The following is a 6,476-nucleotide window of genomic DNA, read 5'->3' as shown; positions in this document are numbered from 1 at the left end:
CAGTAATTAATAGATTTTTTTTTTAAGGCCAGAAGCAAGTGGTATGATCATCTAGTCTGACCATATGCATAACAGGCCATAGAACTACACTCATCAATTTTGGCATCCAGCCCATAACTTGTCTTTGAGCTATAGCATTGCTTTTAGAAAGATGTCCAGTCTCAATTTAAAGGCTTCAGGTAATTGAGAATCCACCATGGCCCCAGGTAAGTTGTTCTAGTGGTTAATTGTCATAATTATACAAATTTGCACCTTATTTGTAGTCAAATGTGTCTCTCTCATATTACAACAATGGGATCTCATGCCTTTTTCTCCTAAATTGAAGAGCCCTTTACTATCTGAAATCTCTCTCCCATGCAGATACTTGTAGTTTGTTATTAAGTCGTCACCTGTTCGCTTTCTCTTGGATAAACTAAATAGACTGAGGTTCTTAAGCCATTCACTAAAAGGCATTTCTTCCCAGACCTCAAATAACTCTTGTAATTCTCTTCTGAACTCTTTCTCATGTTCCAGCATTCTTTGTGAAGAGTGGCCACCAGAGCTGGACAACAGTATTCCAGTAATGGGTCTCTGATGCTGTATGGGGAGGTAATACATCTTCTTACTCCTACTTGATATTCTTCTACTTACACATCCAAGGGTTGCATTGCTCTCTTATCTATAGCATTGCACTGGGAGCTCATGTTTTGTTGGTTATCCACCATGACTTCCAATTTCTTTTCAGTATCTCTGCATTCTAGGATACTGAATGTAGGCTCTTATGTGACTTACATTCTTTATTCTAGATGTATGGCTTTGCGTTATGCTGTGTTAAACCATAGTGTTTAAGCGAGGCTGCCTTACCAAGTGATCCAGGTTGGTCTGTGTAAGTGACCTGTCCCCATCAAAATTTACCATATGATGGGGTGTACAAACCCCACACTAGAACTGAAGGGCAACTCTGGACCACCCTAGATGACCCTGCCTAGCCACACCTACAGACCATGATCCAGATGGAGCTGGAACTTAAAAGGAAGCCACACAGCTCAGAAAGGGGCCTGACAAGGCAGGGAGAGGAAGCTGCCCTGGGAACTCCTTAGAAGGGACTCTGCAGCAGCCTTATCTAGGGAAAGGAGGGTCTGCCTGCTGGGCCCAGACTGACTGAAGGTGCAGTTAGTATCTTTTTCTATTATCATTTCACTACAGGCTGCAAAACTTGGACAAGAGAGGGATGATAAGAAGTGGCCCAACGAGGGCAGCCATAAGGTGCTCTGGGATGCTGGATCTTTGGTAGCCCTTACAGTGCGCTGGGCCGGAGCCTGGTGGAGTGGGAAGGCCTCCCCTACCAACCCCCCTTTTTGCATTCAGAAGGGCCTGATCCCTTGACCACTAGGCAACACTTCCAGCGGGCACTAACCATCACATATCACTCCACTCATGTTTGCCGACGACACAGTGCTTTTATATTTTCTTCCAAATCATTGATAAAAATGTTGAATAGCATGAGGCTTAGAGCAGATCGCTGTGGGTGCCCACTAGAAACACCCCCCTAGAATGATGATTTCCCAGCATGGATTTATCAAGAACAAATCGTGTCAAATTAACTTAATAGCTTTCTTTGACAGGTAACAAGCTTCATGGATGGGGAAAGTGGTAGATGTGGTATAGCTTGACTTTAATATGGCTTTTGATATTGTCTCACATGACCATCTCATAAACAAACTAGGGAAATACAACCTAGCTGAAGCTACTATATGGTGGGTACATAACTGGTTGGAAAGCCATTCCCAGAGAGTAGTTATCAGTTATTCATAGTCGAGCTGGAAGGGCATAACGAGTAGGGTCCCACCAGGATCAGTTCTGGGTCCGGTTCTGTTCAATATCTTCATTAATGATTTAGATAATGGGATAGAAAGTACACATAAAGTTTTCCACTGAATGCATCCGATGAAGTGAGCTGTAGCTCATGAAAGCTTATGCTCAAATAAATTTGTTAGTCTCTAAGGTGCCACAAGTACTCCTTTTCTTTTTGCGAATACAGACTAACACGGCTGCTGCTCTGAAACCTGTCATTATGCAAGGCACTGAATTTAGCGGTATGAGTGGAAATGTATCAACTTCATGAAAAAACTCATACAGATACAGACAGACATCATCTTCCTCTCCAAATGCAAACAGATGGACATCATACCAAAAGGACTGAAGGTAAAAAATCCATTACAATCTACATACCACACAGACTATGCTGACAGCTTGTGCCACACACTCTCAAAGAAACTGTGGAACCACCTGATCAACATCCTCTACAGCAAACAGGGAAAGATTAAGAATGAGCTCTCAAAACTAGATATTCTCATAAAGAACCAACCTTCCACACAAGGTATTTCCCACTGAATGCATCTGCTGAAGTGAGCTGTAGCTCACGAAAGCTTATGCTCAAATAAATTTCTTAGTCTCTAAGGTGCCACAAGTACTCCTTTTCTTTTTGCAAATACAGACTAACACGGCTGCTACTCTGAAACCTGTCACATAAAGTTTGCAGATGATGCCAAGCTGGGAGGTGTTGCAAGTGCTTGGGAGGGAAGGATTAACATTCAAAATGATCTGGCCAAACTGGAGAAATGGTCTGAAGTAAATAGGATGAAATTCAATAAGGACAAATGCAAAGTACTCCAGTTAGGAAGGAACAATCAGATGCACACAGTGGTGAGCTGGAGCTGGTTCTCACTAGTTCGCGCGAACCGGTTGTTAAATTTTGAAGCCGGTTTACAACCGTTTGTTAAAAGGGTGGGCAAACTCCTGCCCGCGGGCCACATCCGGCCCGCAGGACCGTTCTGTCTGGCCCACTTGAGCTCCCAGCTGGGGAGGCTCCCCTGGCTGAGAATCCCTTTTTAATTTTTACTCCTCCGGTGGCAGGTGCTCCGGGTCTTCGGCTGCACTTCGGTGGCGGGTCCTTCAGTGTCACCAAAGACCTGGAGCGAGTGAAGGACCTGCCGCTGAAGACCCGGAGTGACTGAAGGAACCGATTCTTCAGTTTTTGGCAGCTCATCACTGGTTGCACATGTACAAAATGGGAAATGACTCCTGAAGAAGCAATTCTGCAGAAAGGGATCTGGGGCCCTGTCATAAATATAAAGGGAAGGGTAACCACCTTTCTGTATACAGTGCTATAAAATCCCTCCTGGCCAGAGGCAAAACCCTTTCACCTGTAAAGGGCTAAGAAGCTAAGGTAACCTTGCTGGCACCTGACCCAAAATGACCAATGAGGGGACAAGATACTTTCAAATCTGCGGGGGGGGGTGGGGGGGGAAACAAAGGGTCTGTGTGTTACTTTTGCCGGGAACAGATCAGGAATGCAGCCTTACAACTCCTGTAAAGTTAGTAAATAATCTAGCTAAAACATGCATTAGATTTTCTTTTGTTTAATGGCTGGTAAAATAAGCTGTGTCTTTTTGTAACTTAAGGTTTTGCCTCGAGGGATTCTCTATGTTTTGAATCTGATTACCCTGTAAGGTATTTACCATCCTGATTTTACAGAGGTGATTCTTTTACCTTTTCTTTAATTAAAATTCTTCTTTTAAGAACCTGATTGATTTTTCATCACTCTTAAGATCCAAGGGTTTGGGTCTGTGTTCACCTGTACCAATTGGTGAGGATTCTTATCAAGCCTTCCCCAGGAAAGGGGGTGTAAGGCTTGGGGGGATATTTTGGGGGAAGACGTCTCCAAGTGGGCTCTTTTCCTGTTCTTTGTTTAAAACGCTTGGTGGTGGCAGCATAGGGTTCAAGGACAAGACAAAGTTTGTACCTTGAGGAAGTTTTTAACCTAAGCTGGTAAGAATAACCTTAGGGAGTCTTTCATGCAGGTCCCCACATCTGTATCCTAGAGTTCAGAGTGGGGAAGAAACCTTGACAGGCCCATAGTGGATTACAAGTTAAATATGCGTGAATAATATAATACTTTAAAAAATAGAAAACTTCATTCTGGAATATATTAGCAGGAATGTTGTAAGCAAGACACAAGAAGTAATTCTTCCGCTCTACTCCATGCTACTGTGGCCTCAATTAGAGTTCTGTGTCCAGTTCTGGGTGCCATGTTTCAGGAAAGATGTGGACAAATTGGAGAAAGTCCAGAGAAGAAAAACAACCATTAAAGGTCTAGAAAACATGACCTATGAGGGAAGAATGAAAAATCTAGGTTTATTTAGTCAGGAAAAGAGAAAACTGCGAGGGGACATAAGTTTTCAAGTACATAAAAGATTGTTACAAGGAGGAGAGAGAAAAATTGTTCTCTTTAACCTCTAAGGATAGGACAAGAAGCAATGGGCTTAAATTGCAGAAAGGGCTGTTTAGGTTGGACATTAGGAAAAAGTTCCTAACTGTCAAAGTGGCTAACCACTGGAATAAATTGCCTAAAGAGGTTGTGGAATCTCCATAATTGGAGATTTTTGAGAGCAGGTTAGACAAACACCTGTCAAGAATAGTCTAGATCAGGGGTTCTCAAACTGGGGGTCATGACCTCTCAGGGGGTCACAAGGTGCTAACATGGGGGTCATGAGCTGTCAACTCTTTGGGGCTGACAGATTCCAGCCCCCATTAAATTAAATTACCCCTCCCATTTTTAATGTATAAGGGGGGGAGGGGTGTCACACTCAGAAGCTTGCTGTGTGAAAGGGGTCACCAATACAAAAAGTTTGAAAACCATTGGTCTGCCATGAGTGCAGGGGACTGGACTAGATAACCTCTCGAGGTCCCTACCAGTTCTGATTCTACGATTGCAAAGTTCGTATATCAGGGTTGAAGCTGTAATGGAATAAACTGCTAGTTTGCAAAATCTCTCTGGAAATTACCCAAACAGATTTGGGGTCATCAGTCCTTGTTTAGAACTTTGTTATTAGAAATCCAGTTCAGAGAAATGAAGCAGGATATGAAGACAAAATGGAGATGTTTCCAGGGTCTTTTATACCCTCTGCCATGTGGATGGAATTTTACTGTTCCAAACAAAGCCCACAACATAGTTTGTGGAAAAGTACAGGCACAAGGTGGCATTCACGGTCACATGAGCAAGTCACATGCACTTACATGGCTTTGATGACTCACAGGAGTAGCCATTGCCAACTTGGAGGCTAAGGCAACCACAGGAAGACTTTCTGGTTGGGACAAGTTTCTTCTGTGGCCCATTGTGCAAGTCAATTGCCTTTGAGGAACCATCAACACAAAGCTGTCTGGTTTCAATGTAGATTTTTACCTGATGGGTGTTATCCCAGGAACAAACACATTTGGGATACAGATGTATAGCCAATATTCATAACTTCAGATACATGCATATAAATAGAATAATCACACTTTGCAAATCATAACTTTTCCATTGACACCTTACATGGCATACTTTGTACAAGTTTTGTTGTAATTGTCTAACAATGGTAGCAATAGTGATATACATGGTCACATTTCAATCATACAGCATCACAGTTGTCTGTAGGGTTCCATTGTTGAAGCTGATTTTGGTGTCCAGGAAGTTGATGCTAGTGTTCCAGAAGGAATTTAATGGATGGGTGGTGGTGGTTGAAGTTGTGGTGGAAATCTATGAGGCAGTTTGTTGTCTGTCCAGAGGATGAAAATATCATTGATGTATTACAGGTATATCATTAATTTTGTGGTGCATTTGTCCAGAAATTCTTCTTCAAGGTGGCCCATGAAGAGCTGGCTTATTGGGCGGTCATCCTAGTATCCAGAGCTGTTCCCATGGTCTGGACAAAGTATTGCTGAATGTAAAATTGTTATGAGTGAGGATGAAAAGGATGAGTGTGGTGATGTGTTTGTGGGGGATGAGTTTGTCGAGTTTGTCTTGGGGTTGTTTGGGGAAAGATTTGATGATATCCTTACATTCCTGGGTAAATTGTTTTGTAGTGTCTTCTTTGAGGTCTTTATAGTAGGTAGTATCAGAGAGTTGTTGATTGGCCTCATTAACGTAGTCATCACAGTTGAGGACTACAATGGTGCCCTCTTTGTCTGCTGGTTTGATCCCTATCACGTAGTCAGACTTCAGGGACTGTAAAAAGAAAAGGAGTACTTGTGGCACCTTAGAGACTAACAAATTTATTAGAGCATAAGCTTGTGGACTGGTCCAGGCTGAGGTTGATGCTGGGATGGAAATTGTTGAAATCATGGTGGAATTCCTCAAGGGCTTCTTTTCCATGGGTCCAGATGATGAAGATGTCATCAATGTAGCGCAAGTACAGTAGGGGCATTAGGAGACGAGAGCTGAGGAAGCGTTGTTCTAAGTCAGCCATAAAAATGTTGGCATACTGTGGGGCCATGCGACTACCCATCGCAGTGCCGCTGATTTGAAGGTATACATTGTCCCCAAATGTGAAATAGTTATGGGTGAGGACAAAGTCACAAAGTTCAGCCACCAGGTTAGCCGTGACATTATCGGAGATACTGTTCCTGATGGCTTGTAGTCCATCTTTGTGTGGAATGTTGGTGTAGAGGGCTTC

This window comes from Dermochelys coriacea, chromosome 3, assembly GCF_009764565.3.
Source record: "Dermochelys coriacea isolate rDerCor1 chromosome 3, rDerCor1.pri.v4, whole genome shotgun sequence".
In the NCBI taxonomy this organism is placed as follows: Eukaryota; Metazoa; Chordata; order Testudines; family Dermochelyidae; genus Dermochelys; species Dermochelys coriacea.
This window is presented reverse-complemented; position numbering follows the sequence as displayed.